This window comes from Euprymna scolopes, chromosome 26 (assembly GCF_053919585.1).
Source record: "Euprymna scolopes isolate OS-2025 chromosome 26, ASM5391958v1, whole genome shotgun sequence".
NCBI lineage: Eukaryota > Metazoa > Mollusca > Cephalopoda > Sepiida > Sepiolidae > Euprymna > Euprymna scolopes.
This window is the reverse complement of record NC_136507.1, coordinates 61988949-62007570: the sequence shown is the minus strand read 5'-3', so window position 1 is coordinate 62007570 and position 18622 is coordinate 61988949. Positions and strand designations below refer to the sequence as shown.

At 34.8% G+C, this 18622-nt stretch overlaps 1 pseudogene; it reads left to right on the top strand.

Moving 5' to 3' along the window:
* Positions 1-17135, top strand: part of LOC145247832 (uncharacterized) — a 45330-nt pseudogene extending 28195 nt beyond the window's left edge.
* Positions 17136-18622: the final 1487 nt, after the last annotated feature.

The window sequence follows — 18622 nt, the reverse complement described above, 5'->3', positions numbered from 1 at the left end:
AACCCATCCAAGCAAGAAGCCCGGATGTCGTAATAATTAACAAGGAAGAAAAATCCTATCAGATCGTAGACTTTGCTGTCCAGGGTGAATATCAAAGAAAAGATACGCAGAGCTAGCCAGAGAGCTGAAAGAGATGGAAGATGAAGAAAATCAAAATAATACCTACAATAGTAGGAGCATTAGGAACAATCCCGAAAAACTTTGAAAAAAGAATGGGAGAAATTGGAATCAAAGGAATGACTGGAAAAATACAACGAACAACAATAATAAAAACAGCTGAAATATTAGGAAAACCCTTGAATGTGGAAATTAACACACAGGAACAACAAGCGCGGACCAGACAAACTGCTGCAAAGGCAATACATACAAGTATATATTATTAAAATGTATTTTTTGTTTTGCATATAATAAAAATTCTAGATTTGAAATTTTACTGTTTCAGATCATAAAATTTAAATTACGATATATATATATATATATACAAACACGAATTACAAAACTTTTTTTTATATATGAGCAGACAGATAAATCGAGCAAGTGAGTTATTTTTCGAAAGTTCAGCCACCATGCTTCTCATTCAATAAATCGTTCTCGGTTTAACAGTCTTAAATGAAATAAAGAACGTTTGGGATAACTAACGATCCCGTTTCAAAAATAGACCTACCTATCAATTTTTTTTCTTTCGTTGAATCATACAAGAAGATAAAAATATAATCAACGAAGAAAAATCAATGAATAATATTTAATGTCAAGGTCAAGTTTTCCAGTTTCGCTGCTGACATTTTGTTTTGTCAGACATTTTTGTTCGGTATTTGAAGCGTAGAAAAATGGATGACTTTCGTTTTTTTTTTCTCAAAGGTTTGGACCTATTTTGTGTTACAAATACAGATTTAATGGATATTTAAACGTTTTCTTTCGGATTTGACCACGATTTTACGAATATATTTTTATACTAAAATACCCATTATCCAGTCTAGAAAAATATTGTATGCCGATCACGTGTTTTCTGAGTAAATTTCAAAAAAATCCTATTACATAAATGATGAATTAAAAACCAGATACAGTCGTACAAATATATATATATATATATATATATATATATATATATATATATATATATATATATATATATATATATACATATAAGCGTCCAGTTTCGTTGTATCATAGCTCATCAGTGGAGCTAGACAAGCAACTATCTCAAGCCGGGATCGAAACTCGACCTCCCATACGACAGTCGGAGCTCCTAACCGTAACGCTATTCGCCTGCTGCCATGCCGGATAGTGAATTAACAATGCTTTGACGTTGTCCCAGTGCCTGAGCTCAATTTGTTTCCACAAAGAGCTTCGCTTAATACACTAATGGCAGTTTGTATAGCACTTCCCAGTATGTTCAAGCCAAGATAGGGAGCATTATAGTCATCCACATACGGTACAGAATATCACAAAAGTGAACACACTCTAACATTTTTGCAGATATTCAAGTATATCTCTTCGTTGGTCAACACTGACAAAATGACACTTTTATAGAATGAACAGTAGTCTGCATACAACTTATAAAACAGAGTTAATTTATTTAAAATAACTCAAAATATAACCTGACCCCCAAGATCGCCATGGGTATGGAATATGTGCCTATTTAAAAGATGGCTTTCCATGTGATAGGGACATCTCCAGAGAAGATCCTAACTTACTCTATATGTGTTTCCGGGTTGCACTAGCTCAAACTACTGCATTTATTGTCCCCACAACAGCGGAGTTACTATCTTTAAAATCATATCTGAGAAAATTGACCACGCCCTATCAGCTTATCTCTCAGCTAATATTCATATCTGTGGAGACTTCAATGTTCACAATGTGGAATGGTTAACTCACTCAAACAAGACCGATGATGAGGGGAGGTTCTGTCATGATTTCTCCATTGCTCACTCAGATTGTTCACGAACCCACCCGTGTTCCTGATACTGACGGCCAGTATGCAAGTCTCCTAGAACTCTTTCTCACAACTTGCCCTGAACTGTGTTCAGCTTCTGTTCTGTCTCCACTTGGATCTTCCGACCACTCAGTTGTATCAGTTAAGATAAAAATGAATTCTAATAAGTCCCCAGATGTACCTCTCCATCGTACAGTATATTGATACTTTATGGCTGACTGGGATAGCTTCCGCACATTTATATCAGATCTACCTCTGCATTCCATGTTTAAAAAGGATGTGTCCTCTATAGTATCAGACCTGACAGAATGGTTAATTGTAGGTCTAGACCGTTTCATACCCTCGAAAAAATTCCAGTAAAAACCTAACAGCCAGCCGTGGTTCTCTCCGGAATGTGCTGCTGCCACTGCGCATAGAAATCACCTTTTCCATGGCTTCCAACGTAATAGATGTACTGAGACTAAAACCGCTTTCAGAACTGCCAGCAACCACTGTAAAAAAGTAATAAAGAACGCAAATCCAAAGTAGCTGAACAGCCGCTTGGTTCCCACCAGTTTTGGCAAATAGCAAACAGAATCCTGAACAGAAGCGTGTGCTCTATCCCAACTCATAAATGGACCTGAGGTAATCTCGTCAGCATCAGATGAAGTCAAAATCTTTGTCATGAACTTTGCAGCTAATTCTAACCTTTGCGATCAAGCCCGCCAACCTCCAATATTTCCTCCTGTACCAGAAAACAGGCTATGTGATATACAGATATCTGTACATGATGTTGCCAAGTTAATCAAAAACCTTCATTCCAGTAAAGCAACTGGCCCTGATGGTATTCCAATTATAGTACTCAAAAGACTTCAACCAGAACTTGCGCTCATCCTTACAAAACTGTTTAAACGTTGTCTTAAGGAGAATTGCTTCCCGTCACTCTGGAAAATCTCATCAGTATGCCCCGTATTTAAGAATTCAGGTGATCGCTCATCTCCCTCACAGTACAGGCCAATAAGTCTCCTGTGCGTCATGAGTAAGTTGCTGGAATCTATGTTAAATAGAGAAGTAATCAACCATCTTAGCAAAAATAACCTTCTTAGTGACACGCAGTATGGTTTCCGTTCTACTAGATCTACAGCAGATGTGCTTACAGTTATATCTGATAGGATAAGCGAATCTCTCCATGGAGATTACCTTTCTAGGGCAATTGCTCTTGACATATCAAAGGCCTTTGATAGAGTATGGCATAAAGGTTTACTTCACAAGATCTCCAGCTGCGGTATAGCTGGAAATGTCTTCTCAATTATTAAATCATTTCTCTCTGATAGGTTCATAAGAGTAGTGGTTGATGGGCAGAAATCAGAAGCTCTTAGTATTAATGCTGGAGTCCCTTAGGTGTCCATGCTGGGTCCAACTCTCTATCTACCTATATCAATGATCTTCCAAATCACATCCTTACATCATTCGTAGACATCTATGCTGATGACACTACTATCTATGGTAGCACATCTAAGACCGTAACCGACCAAGATCTCTCTGATTCTCTCTCCTCTGATCTTGAGCAAGTGGTACAAGGGGGAAAGAGGTGGCTTGTTACTTTTAATGCATCTAAAACCAAGCTTCTATCTTTACATCACCAACGCTCTGATCCCCATCTGGCATCAATTGAAATGAATGGCTCTTGTCTTGGGGAGGCCTCATGTTTTGACAAGCTTCTGGGCTTGACCTTTACACCTGGTCTTAAATGGAACACATCCATTAAATCCGTTACCAAGGCCGCTGGAAAAATGGTGGGATCCTTCTATCGATCTAGTAGATATCTTACTGCTGATGCAATTCTCTCTATATATAAGAGCCAGGTACATCCAAGGATGGAGTACTGTTTCCACATCTGGGCAGGAGCTGCTAGAAAGGACTTATCCTGCCTTGATAGAGTTCAAAATAGACGTCGTAGCCTTGTGGGGGATGTCCTTTTCTCTTCCCTGTAACCCCTTTCTCACAGAAGAGATGTTCCGAGCTTGTCTCTGCTTTATCGTTATTTTCATGGCAGGTACTTGGCTGAGCTCCATTCTATGGTCCCCTTCCCTGCCAAACTTTCACAAGAAATACCCGTCTAGCAGAAAACACTATCACTAGTTTCCCCCAATCTTTATCTGTGCATAAACCTAAGCGTAGATTCCATGAGCAAAGCTTCTTTCTTAGAACTGCACGCCTATGGAATTTTCAGCTGACTACAATATGGTTGTCATCAAGTCTAACGTAAACAAGTTTTTGATGAGCCGTTCCATATAAGTTAACAAATTTACCGAATCTCCATTACTAACGGTTACTATATTGTCTAATTTCTACTGTACACTCTTTAACCCTTATACTCGAGTGGCCTCTCGGCCTTGATAAGTGGTGATGCCTATGTAAAAAATCATTAAATGCTAAATTAACTCTTTTATATAAGCTGCACACGGCCTACTTTTAATTGTGTAAAAGTGTCATTTTGTCAGTGTTGTCACACGAAGAGATATAATTAAGTATCTGCAAAAATGTGAGGAGTGCATTCACTTTTATGATACACTGTATACATATAGAAATACAAAGATGACTATTATCTTAAAATTCAACATTCAAATAATCGAAAGCTCAATATACTAGATAGAGAAATGAAAGAAATAGGAAATATAAATGATTAAAATAAAATTTAATAAATTACAATATTTATGGATTCATCAAATTCAAATAAGCAATAATAACGAAGAAAAATTCGTTAATACATAGATTTTCAAAGACGTGCACTTTTCATCAGAGGTTAAACATTAGTAAAAAAAGTGCATCACTGGTGAGCATAAATAAAAAATATATAAAAATATATATAAGACATGTTTATGAAAATAAAGACATTTTAGTACATTTACATATTATTTACATATGTTCAAAAAATCAAGACAATAACGAACAAATATAGTGTACGATCGCTTCAGAGACAAGTTTTTTAATGCAGTATCCTCATCAGCACAGTGGAAATCAAGATGGTCAATTTGCAGCATCAAGAGGATTAGTGTCTCACATGGATATTTTGGGTTCACAATAATAAAAGTGTTGGTCAAGAGAGTTCTAAGTCAACGGGCTATAACTTTTGCACGTTTTTAATGAGCAAAACGTCTAGTTTAATACATACTTAGAAAAATGTATGAAAATGACTATTCAGTTTCCGAAGAAATCGCAAATACAAGAACCCATGTCTATTTAGACAATCGTTATCCTTCATATCCTATTAAAGACGACGAAATTTTATTTTTTCTTTCAATTTCCCAATTGTTATCTCAACTCGGTGAAATTATTTCTGGGTGCCTAGTGTAATTCGTGGATATATACTATTTTCACCCATCTCGAGCGTAATTTAATGCGATATCATTGGACACAACAAACCAATGCAGTCAATCGCGATCAGTTAATCATAACCTTCAACACTGAAATCTTATAAAAATTAACCGTACACATTTTTAAAAATATATCCTAGAAAGATAATATATTAAGAAGACACACACATTAATAAAATAGTATTTAAGGTAACTTATTAAACGTCTTAATTAAATTAAAAATATACATAAACCTTGGTTGAAATGAGTGTCCCAAATGATGGAGGTCTGAACAGAGCTGAAAGGGAGAAACATACCAAATATCAAGGTCTCATGTATGATATGAAAAGAAACTGGAATCTTAGAGGGATATCAATCATACCAGTTATCATAGGTGCCACAGGGCGTGTGAAGAAGAACCTGAAGTTCTACCTAACTAATATTAAAATAAAAAGCAGGGCAACGTGAGCAGCTGATTTGGTTGCCCCATATCCAGCATTACAATCTCCAAAGAAATAAAATGAAAAAAAAATTGAAAATGGAATCCTTACACCCACGTAACTGGAAAATGCTGCTGTGAAACCTGATATAGTTATATCGAATAAGTCAGAGAGAGAGAGAGAGAGAGTTGCAACCTTGGTTAAAGTAAGTGTTCCTAATGATGGAAGTCTAAATATAGTTGAAAGGGAGAAACAGATCAAATATCAAGGTCTCATATATGATATGAAAAGAAACTGGAATCTTAGGGAGATATCAATCATATCAGTTATTATAGGTGCTACAGGGCTTGAAAAGAGAAACCTGAAGTTCTACGTAACTAATATTCCTGGTGAACCAAGTGCCAAAGAAATCCAGACAGTTGCACTTAAGGGAACAGAGAGGATACTAAAAAGAGCTCTCGGTCGGTTTCAATAAAAAACAGGGGAAAGTTGGCAGCTGGTTTGTTTTTCCCTATACCCAGCGTTACAATATTAAAAGAAAGAAAATAAAAAAAAGTCCGAAAGAACTGCGCTCATTATTAATGTCACAGCCCCAAATGATTTTGGCTTCAATAGAGCTGAACGGGAAAAGATAACAAAATATCAGGACATAAAAAATTATCTAAAAACGACATGGTATCTGAAAGAAGTAAACATTATACCGATTGCGATAGGAGCAACTGGCCTAATAAAAAAGAATCTTCAGAAATACATAGAAGCAATCCCTGGAAGATCAAGCTGTAACAAAATACAAATAGCAGCCATAAAGGGAACAGCATCTATTATTGAAAGAGCCCTCGGATATAAATTTAAATTGTAATGGGATCAAGTGTTAGCTCTAGGAGTTAGCTTCCTTGATCTTTTAAAACTAAATGAAATAAAAGAGCAAGTGAATCATGCATAGTCCCCCGTGAGTGCACAGTGAACGCGGCATGAAAGTTCAGATTGTGCCCCCCTCTATTTAGCCTCAAAAGTCCCCAGGGGACGTCATATCCTCGTGAAAATGAACAAAAGGTGCAGTTTTAGACCTTAACATATGTAAATTTGAGTTCTGCACTATGCAAAAAAAAAGAAATGACCAAGTCCATCATTTGCCCCCTCCCATTTAGCTCTAAAAGTCCCCAAGACCTTAACATATTTAAATTTGAGTCCAGCACCATGCACAACTGCTAAATTGACATACACAGAAAACTTTGGACAAATATGGTAAAATAGTCCCAAAATAGAGTGTTTTTATTAGCTCTAAAAGAGCCCCTGGGGCACACCCAAGAGTTATCGCAAAGTATGGACAAACAAAATTATATAGAAATCAGTTAGTTACAACTTTTCAGAAAGTTTTATAAAAATCCAAAGCATCAATTTTTTTTTTTACCAAGCACAATAGTGTCAATTTTAGCCATTTTAATCCGAAAACCACCCCTAGGGGTGGATCAACCTGAGTTTTCGCGGAAAATCCGTTCTGTTACTTTTTACTCATATCATGTTTAATGTTTGTCCAAATTTCCAAAAATTCCAAGCGTAGTCATTAAAAAAAGTGCGGACAGACGAACGGATAAGGGTGAATTTACAGGTCCATTCTCCTTTTGTCGGGGGGACCAAACAAACAAACAAACAAACAAACAGACAAAAATATGAATTAAGAACAGAAAAGAAGGCCCACTTACTCAGCTCCACCCAATGGCTTTTTTATCCACCATTTTAGCTATTTTGCTGCCCACAAAGCAATTGGGCAAAACGTTGAATAATAGGATCATCCTTTTCTATTTTTCCTTTTATTATCATTTTATTCTTTTATCATCACACTCACACGTTACTTTCAACATCCTAAACAAAGCACTTTGCCACTGGAACATAGGAAGTCTTTATGAATCAGGGGCATCCTAAACAGGGAGTTGTAAAGCAAGATATTTGTTTATATTACATTTAAATCTTTGCATTTTGGTACATGCAAGGAAACAAAAAAAAGCATGGAAAGAGGTTCAAAGGCTAGAAATTCGAGGAAAGAAGATATTTGAGTAGAAAGCCCTCCAGCATCTCGAGGATTCCTCGAGAAAAGAATTGGGATTTTGCTGCTTGTTGGGTTCCTTTGGCCTGTTTATGCGCAGCATTTATGTTCCAATTCTAATTCTGAAGGTCATTTTCTGACGATCTACCATTTCCTTGCGTTTGTCTCCCCCGTATGTCAAACATAAACATGGTGTCGTCAGCAAATATACCCATTTCGGACTCAATTGCATCAGAGTTATCGATTATAAAACATCAGGAATAATAAAAGTCCATTAAAGCACTTTGCATTGATGTTGTTTTGTTCAGATGTACGTTCTTCGGGGAATGCCTGAACCTTTCTTTATTCTAAAAAAGGATCTGATTATATTAAATACTAGTAGAGGGTGGGGGCGCCCAGCTTTGCTCGGTCGTAAATACGCTTAAATATGATATTTTAATTTGTCCAGATTTCGTATATATTATTCGTGATTTCAAAAGTTAAAAAAAAAGAAAGAATTTGGCGCCATCAGCTAGAACCGAAACAGAAAGCAAAACTGTAGCATACCAAGCTGGTGACGTTACCACTGTACCGACGTGACACGTATATGAGCTGATTAAAAATAAACTAAGATGAATGTACAAAATGTATAACGATTCTTTTTCAATTTGGACCCCTTTTTGACCCCTTAAAAACTAGTTAGAAACAGTACATAAGGAGTTAGAAACAGTAAATAATGAGTTAGAAACAGAAACAAAGGAGTTAGAAACAGAAACAAAGGAGTTAGAAACAGAAAATAATGAGTTAGAAACAGTACATAAGGAGTTAGAAACAGTAAATAAGGAGTTAGAAACAGTAAATAAAGAGTTAGAAACAGTAAATAAGGAGTTAAAAACAGTAAATAAGGAGTTAGAAACAGTAAATAAGGAGTTAGAAACAGTAAATAAGGAGTTAGAAACAGAAACAAAAGAGTTAGAAACAGAAAATAATGAGTTAGAAACAGTACATAAGGAGTTAGAAACAGTAAATAAGGAGTTAGAAACAGTAAATAATGAGTTAGAAACAGTAAATAATGAGTTAGAAACAGAAACAAAGGAGTTAGAAACAGAAACAAAAGAGTTAGAAACAGAAAATAATGAGTTAGAAACAGTACATAAGGAGTTAGAAACAGTAAATAAGGAGTTAGAAACAGTGAATAATGAGTTAGAAACAGTAAATAAGGAGTTAGAAACAGAAACAAAGGAGTTAGAAACAGAAACAAAAGAGTTAGAAACAGAAAATAATGAGTTAGAAACAGTACATAAGGGGTTAGAAACAGTAAATAAGGAGTTAGAAACAGAAACAAAGGAGTTAGAAACAGAAACATAGGAGTTAGAAACAGTAAATAAGGAGTTAGAAACAATAAATAAGGAGTTAGAAACAGTAAATAAGGAGTTAGAAACAGAAACAAAGGAGTTAGAAACAGAAACAAAGGAGTTAGAAACAGAAAATAATGAGTTAGAAACAGTACATAAGGAGTTAGAAACAGTAAATAAGGAGTTAGAAACAGAAAATAAGGAGTTAGAAACAGAAACAAAGGAGTTAGAAACAGAAAATAAGGAGTTAGAAACAGTAAATAAGGAGTTAGAAAAAGAAAATAAGTTCCATATTTACATCTACTGCCAGGGATGTGTTCATCAGTCAGTTGTTCAATTTATTTCCCCATCTACGAGCCATAACAAGCCTTCGACGGTGTCCAACTCAACTCTAACTATCGTCAACTGTCGCAAATCCAAGACTATCCCCAACTATCTATAATAGTCGCAAATCGTCGCAAAACTCACTGCCACACCTAAAACTAACTCTAAAATATATTGATCGATCTTTTGTCTCCATTCACCTTAACCAACACTCCTATTCCAGCTTTCTTTTCTGTGCGTTGGTGAACAACTTTCTATGCCTTTGTTCTGCTGATAAACTTATTCCCCTCTTCTTTTCTTATGTTTTCTTTCTATTTTTACTTTCTAACACTTGAAGGGCGGGAATTAACGTCAATAGTATCACATGCCGAGCCAATACAACAGCTTTTTTCCTGGATGGAATTCAACTTAGCCACTCACAGACTAAATACCTACAAGATGCATCATCAGTGCCAGATATTAAATGTCTAATTGCGGCACGATGTTGCAAACACATTCAATCTGAAGAAAGCTAAAATTATTAGCATCTACACTCAAATGGAATTTAAAATGGATTGGCTATGTTAACACAACACTTACTAAAGTTAATTCTATACATATAGTTTAGAAAAGACATTCGTTGTATTCTAAGACCAAAATGTAAACAAAGTGACTAAATGTGTTAAAAAAGTGTAAAACTATATTTATGATTAGAAGAAAAAGACGACACGTTTTGACATACTAAGTTGATAGAGTTGAAACTTTCAGTAGAAGTACGACTTTCCCATTGAAATATGACTAACGAACATATTTGAATCGATTAAAAGACAACTTTTATATTTGCTCTGGGATACCATAGGGTTAAACGCTTGAGTTAATGTTTAAATTACTATTTTGAATATAAATGGGGTTGAAAGTTTGGCTGGATCGAAAATATGAACAATTTCGAAACTATTTTCGAAATTGTTCATATTTTCCATGTAGCCAAACTTGTAGGAAAAATATAATTCTTTAGCCAAACTTGTAGGAAAATATAATTCTTTAGCCAAACTTGTAGGAAAATATAATTCTTTCAAAGAATTATTGGAAGTGACCGTTATTGACCGGACTAACCAAACAAAATATTATGGAAAATAAGAGTGAATAATGGAATGCTCTATACATAACAATGGCAGAAAATATAGAAAGTTTAAGGCACCATAGAAAGAACCCGTTTGCAACGATTTTATACGTTCAAACCGATTTTTTTTATGGAAATAGCTCTAGATAAGACGTGAAGCCACTTGACTATTACTTGATAGATTAATTCAAAGTAAAAAGCTAACGATAAAATATCAGATAAGTGAATTCCAACCTAGACAACGGCAATTCTTCCATTTTGTCAGAAAAATCGCTCATAGAATATGAGGACTAAATAACAAAATAAGGGAAGTGATAGACACGGAATAATCACGTTTGACACACCGAAGTTAAGCCACTATGAGCCTGGCCAGCACCAAATGAGTGACCATTTAGAACCTCTAGGTGCTGTACGTGCTTTCCGCATATCTCGGCATTGTTTCGAGTCGCCCTGGACTTCTTGTCACTGGACTCGCGCAGTGCCGATTCAGGAGAGGTGTGGTTGGAGATTGCGCAACCCTTGCCACACAATTGCACGCGCAACTGCTCCTATAAGGGATATCCTTTGTCTTTCGAGACTGAACGGAGGTATTCATTCATTCAGTTATGAGAATGCCGGAAGTAATTCGTTGAAGAATAGTTTATTGGTGTTGTGTCATGTTAAACGCTGATATGCTTAGTTCTTTTTATGTGTACATATATATTTATATAGTAACATTATAAGTGTGTGATAATTAGACTTCTTTATGGAAAATCTATTTTATAGTTGTAGGTGATTTTTTGCGCTACTTTATTTTTGATTTTGTTTCTGTGAGGAATTCGCGTACCTCATTAGTATTACTCTTTTTTACAGATGTCTCTTGCGTTTCTTTTATTTAAGTATTTTCGTCTTATTTTATGCAAGGTTTTGCATTCATGCGTTTTATTACAATTTATTGACCCCCCCCCCAACAAAAGGAGGGTGGACCTGTAAATTCACCCTTGTCTGTTCGTCCATTTTTCTGTTTGTCTGTCTGTACTTTTCTCAATAACTACGACTTGGAATTTTTTTAAATTTTGCACAAACATTAAACATGATATGAGTAAAAAAGTAACAGAAAGTATTTTCCGGGAAAACTCAGGTTGTCCCCTCCCCCAGGGGTGCCTTTCGGGTTAAAATGGCTAAAATTGACACTTTTGTGCTTGGTAAAATATTGATGCCTTGGAATTTTATAAAACTTTCTGAAAAATTCTAACTAATTGATTTCTATATAATTTTGTTTGTCTATACTTTGCGATAATTCTTGGGTGTGCCCCAGGGGCTCTTTTATGGCTAATAAAAGCACTCCATTTTTGGGACTATTTTACCATATTTGTCCAAAGTTTTCTGTGTATGTCTATTTAGCAGTTTTGCATGGTGGTGAACTCAAATTTAAATATGTTAAGCCCTTGGGGACTTTTGGGGCTAAATGAGGGGGCTAATGATGGACTTGGTCATTTCTTTTTTTGCATGGTGCAGAACTCAAATTTACATATGTTAAGGCCTAAAACTGCACCGTTTGTTCATTTTCATCAGGGGACTTTTGGGGCTTAATGGAGGGGGATGCTGAACTTAGTCATTTTTTTTGCCTCGTTCACTATGCACTCACGGGGGACCATGCATGCTTCACTTGTTTGAATTTCACATCCTCATTTCTTCAGTGTATTTATTTTTTTTAACAATTTCATAATTTAAGTTGTATTTGGCAGCATTCACAAATATTTAGATAACTGCATTTTTGGGGAACGAGTACATGCTAGTTTTACATTTCTTAATCTGTAAAAAAATGTGTTGAAGTAAACTTGAGTCCCTTTAGTTTTACCCCCGATCAAAGATATTAAGATGATTTAACAGGATTACTAAGAAAATGTCAAAGCGAATGAAAATAGAATTTGAACTGTGTACACCAAACACTTAAATAAAAATCACTCTTAACGTTACAGCTACACGAGACTAAACCATAAAAGTCTCTTAATATGCAGCATACCTTACTGAATCACATTTCAAATTTCATAATACGTTATGACATTTACTCCCAGATTAAGCAACAATACTCTATTCATAGACGAATTTTAGCTTTTTAAAGTAAGCCGCCTTCTTTGCAAACAGACTTGGCACTACTTTCTATGTATATATTCCAATTCATATTCCTATTTAATCCCCCCCCCCCACCGAGGGCAGAGATAGACAAAAGGTCGGTTTTTAATGTGCTTAATTCAAACATGTGACTCTCGGGAAAGGTAATATCAGCCATGACAATTGATGGTTGTAGAGGTTTCTTATCATTGTTAAAGCAAAGGAAATTTATCTTATTAGCATTAAATATAACGCCATTTTTATATCTCATTCTAATACAGTGGAGGTCATTTTCTAAGTATTCAGCCATTGTCTTACACATGTGTGTATCAAATTTCCTCCGCATGTAAAGAATAGAGCGTGATGTCATCAGCAAATATACCCATCTCGGACTCAATTGAACCAGGGAGGTCGTTATTAAAATTAGGAATATTAAAGGTTCAAGCATCGATCCTTGAGACACGACAGCATCAATGTGACCTTGTTTGGTTATATGATCGTTGAAGGCGATCTTGATCTTTCTTGTAGCCAAGACGGATTTGATTATATCAAATATTCGTCCAGTAATATCGTAGGAATTAACTTACACAAAAGTATTCTCATGACATACCTTATGAAAGGCTTTGGATATATCAAGCGTTAACGCTTTAGATCAATCTGTTTTATCCAGTGTATTGTATATATGCGGTTAGAGATGATCGTTATGATATTAACAAGGGAACGGGATTGCCTAAATCTATCTATACTGTTGGTTAGAAAATAATTTAGCATTTTCGAGATGGTGAACTAGGTTGGTAAATGATTCAATGATTTTTCTGTCCAAACAGAAACTAATTTTTTGCGTTATCCATAAAAATGGTTGTTGATTAAATACATTTCTCATTTCGTGGAATTTCCATGAGTCCTGCTCATTATTGTTAATTTAGCGGATATTTGCAGCAAAAGGAATGGCAGACGACTTCCTTGCCGAAATAGCAGCAGTAAAAGCAGACCTGTCATTTCACTAGTCACAGAAATGTCAGATTAAACGTGATTATACACTTGTTATCTGGGTTAAAAGTAGATTTAACCATTTTCAAAGGCAACATCCGGATTTATCTTGACGCCATATGAAACGCTACTGAACGTTGTACTTGCATGCATGAGATTGGATATGTTGAGATGCATTCAAGCACCATGTCCACATGTCAGTCAGTCAGGGTTGAGTTTCTTTCTCAGAACTTCCGAGTACATTTAAAAAAAAAAAAAATCACCGATTCAAAAAAGTCACTATTACTGGAAACTTGTGGAAAGCGGACGCTTGCCAATAACCAAGTGCAAAATAGTACGATGGGACAGTAATGTAGATATTTAGACGATTCGCGGATTAGGGTTAAAAAAGGAACATCGAACAACCCAAAGAAGTGGAACATTTGTTTGGTGACGATCAACTACTAAACAGGCCCGTATAATATGAAAGATTTCTACAAACCAATAGTAAGTCAATTTTACTAATCTGTATTTGTGATTGATTTAGGAAAATTAATTTTTTTAATATTTTTTATTCGTACATTTTCACCCCAAACAAGGCACATTGCCACTTTGTTGTAGGGGGCTACTATCAGGGACATAAGCATCAGGGGTACTATATAGGGAGTTAGGCAGAAAGATGTCGGTTCACGTTGCACTTGAACTTCTGCATGTCAGTGCAGACGGGAAGCAGGAACCCGTAAGCGTTCCTGCTTCCCGTCTAGCTGTTCTGGGGAAGAGACTACTGGAGTAGTCTAGCTGTTCCGGGGAAGAAACTACTGGAGTAGAAGGCTTTCTTGCATCTAGGGATCTCTACTGTGAAGGGGTGGGATTTAGCTGCTTGTCGGGTTTGTCAGGGGTATTTACGTCCTGGGGGCACAAATTAATGCAAAGATATGAAAAAAACAACAAGAAAAAAAAACAAATTACATTTTCATGTTTGCCCATTTGTGTTCATGCGTAACATCACTTTAACAGCCAGTTCCCTGCATTGCTATAATCTTTTTATACTCCCTCACATTTATTTACCAGCAATGCTTCAAGCAAACTGCCTTTCCCCATTGTACACATGGTGAACGAAAATCTATATATACTAGCAGAAGTACCCACCGTTGACTGGGTTCAAAAACAGCCTACAGAAAATGAACTGTGATTGATGAAAGTATGATAGGTTATGAAAAGGAGGGGTTGTAAAGAGATAGGTTTGGATACTCAAACATTTTACCCTAAGAAAAATATGATGAAAGTAAAGATAATTTTCGCGAAAAAAATTTTTTTTTATATCAACTTTGTTTCCATTCGAAGCCACGAGCGACCAACAAAATGATGTTTCTTTACAAAGAGAAAATGTTATATATATATAATAATATAAATACACAAGAAATAAATGTTACCATAGCCAATAAAAGTTTCTTTTATGGTAGAAAAGTTCATTGGTTTGTATTTTTAAGTAGTTTGTAAACAAATTTTTTTTTTTTAATTCACGAACCGGTTTAAAAAAAAATCAAAATGGCAGCGACTTTCAAATGGAGAGCCCCGTTTTCAATTTGAAGGAGGGGCACCTGAGCATTCTGTGTTAACACTTTAAGAGAGTTCCGTCAACGTAAAGAATATTTATAAACATATTTTAATGTTTTCCGTTATTTTGTGCTTGAGGAATATTCGATTATGGCATGTGTAGTTTATATAAAAATTCATTTAAGTAGTTATCGCTTCAAATTTCGTTTTAATTTCGGTTCGCTGAAATTATTTCTAGTAAGGGGAATTAAAAACTATTTCAAAGACTATGGTAACATTTATTTCTAGTATATTTATTTTTTTCGGGTAGTCGTTTGTTGGCTTTTAAGCTAAACGCTCTTACTAAATAATATCGACGAAATATCGAAAAACAAAGACACAAAAACAGTTTTGAAAAATAATGAAGCTTTACTTACTTTAGTAAAATAATCCGAAACAGCAAAATGGGATATTAAAAAAGTAAACATGTAATTACTTTAGTTTTTTAAAGCATAGAATCGATAGAAATATGAATAAGAAGAAAATGACGCCCTTTTCAGGCAGAACAGCTTCGTTTCAGTTTTACAGTATTGAACGGTGTAGTATTGCACCGTCGGATTCAGGGTTGTATTATTGTAATGTAAAGAACACGCAGAAAAGGTTTTAATCAATTGAATTCCTTCTAGTACACTGACAAAAAAAGATATATAAATAAAAATAAAAAGGTTATGCAAATGTTTTTAAAAAGACATGTAATCACGTGAGCAGGAGTTTTTCCTTCTTTTTACACGATAACAAGTAACGCTCTTATTTTTTATTATTTATCTATTTTCGAAAGAGTGCAACGTGCAAGCGGAGAAGGAAAAAACAGAGTTATGCAAAATTTTTGCCGAGAATTGTCTAAAGTTCCGACTTTTTTTTTGGCTTTCACTTTAATAAGAACGTGAATTTATGGGGTGAATTTATTCGACACAATATGATTCAACTCAAAAAATAAATAAAAGCTAACGTGAATTAAGATTAAAGTTAAGGTGTTATTGTGGACCCTCACCCCTTTAAAAAAACCTTGTTAAACTTTGTGACATATTTACATTCTATGGAGGTCAGGCGCGAACGAACACCCAATAATTTTATTATACCATATTTCTTCAAACTGGAGCTTAATTGTCAAAGTATACTTACGCAAATAGATATGAAAAGTCTTTGTTAATGTTTGTGCCATATTTCCATGGAATACAGGCGCGAACGCAGACCCCACAATATTATTATATCTATTTAAGTTGAAACATACTTATCAAAGTATTCTTATGTACATCTATATCAAAAACCCTTGTAAACGTTTTTTTTAAATTTTTATTTCAATACTTTGTGGACCAGGCGCGAACGCAGACCCCACAATTTGTATGAACCACCGTTCTACCTGATCAAACATACCCATTCCTGATCCTCGATACATCTTCTATTATTATATGTAATCATTTTTTAAAATAGTCAACCATATAGGAGCCTATTCGTGGCCACACACACACACACACACACACACACACACACACACACACACACACACACACACACACACGTTCAGCTTTATATTATAGATAAATACGTGTATATATATATATATATATATATATATATATATATATATATATATATATATATAGTGGCGCCAAAAAGAAAGTCCGCACTTGTCATTTTTTCAAGAACCGCAAATTTAAGCTAAATTGAATGCAACTGCTTAAACAACCTGTACCTTATTTGATTCGCCTTTTATTTCTTTATAATTTTACCTGTTCATATTTGACTTTATATATAGTGGCGCCAAAAAGAAAGCCCGCAATTGTCATAATAAAACGAAGAAAGGAAAATTGAGAGAAAAGATGAGAATAACTAAGACTAAAGAAAGAAGAGAAAGAGTAATGGCGAAAATGGAGGAAAGAGACGAAGATAGGAGGTAATTGAAAGTAAGAAGAGAAAATAGAAATTAAAATAATATCAGATTGACAAGAAAAGTCTTGCGGTTTTAACTGTTAAATTCAGATGAGCATATCTCGGCTCAAACAAAAATTTATTGATAAGCACCAGCAGAATGAAAACACTCTTGCACAAGAAAAAAAAAGTGTATTTATGCCAGGAACGTAAAAATCTTGCGTTCTGGTGGAGATGAAGTCGCTGATGCCGTTTTTGATATCGCTTATGTTTTTAAAGTATTTCTCACGCAGAAAATTATCTAAATCTTGGAAACCTGGTAGTCAGTAGGTGAGATGTCTTGAGACTATGGCGGATGAGGCAGTTTCAAATCGTTCATCTTTTGCAGGATCGGTTGGGCATTGCTGTTGAGGAGAATTGCGCCTTTTCTGTTGATTAATGCTGGGTGTTGTTATTGAAAGCTCTTAATTGATCTTTCTAAACATCCGATGGCTGACCATTATTCTCATCATCTTCAAGACTCTCGTCGCCGGCACGAAATTTCTTAAGCAACCATTATGCTATGCGTTCAGTAGTGGTTCCTCGGACAAACACTTCGTTTATATCGCAAGCTGTTTCAACAGCTTTTCGGCCTAGCTTGAATTGAAATAAGAAAACTGTGCGTATTTGCTTTTACCATCTAATATTCAACATTCTGAAAAGAGGACACAATTGTTTTAAAACGATTGTAATCAAAACGATTAGATAGAGCGGAAAACTCTCTTTAAAATAATATATAAAGTAAAGGTATTATAACGAACACTTATTTGAAAATATATCCTTTGAAATCAAAATTAAAAATTCCGCGAGAAGTTTCTTTTCGCCCTCAGAGAAAGGGGGAAGATAAAGTTGAAGATAAGAAAGACCAAACTGAAAAAAAAAAACAAAACAAGCAAAAACAAGAAAAAAAAACGAAAGCGGAGGTTGGCGATGAACGATAATGTTTTCAGACGGATTCCTGTATGTTTTTGAATACAAACTGAACACAATAACAAACCCCACCACCCAAAACAACAACAACAACAACAACAACAACAACAACAACAACAATAAGTCGATTTCACTAGTCATGCAGTTGGCATCACGTCCGGTAATTTGATGAATTTTGCCCCCTAGCGAGTGAAAACTACGACATTTGTATATCGTCAGTCATGCCGACTGGATTTGATTGCTATTGTTAACAGACGTTTGAGCCAAATTTTACTTCTGCAGCATATATATATATATATATATATATATATATATATATATATATATATATATATATATATATATATATATATATATATATATTTAGTAATGTGATTGATAATTTATTATATATCTAAATTACAACGAGCACTTTTTCTTTCCTGTATTTTAATTAAACTAGTAATTTCACTATTACATTAAAATACACTCTGCTCTTTAGACTATTGTTCTAATCTCCTTTAAATTATATATATATATATATATATATATATATATATATATATATATATATATATATATATATATATATATATAAGATTGTTGAATTTTATTTATTTTTTATTAGCGATTCCGT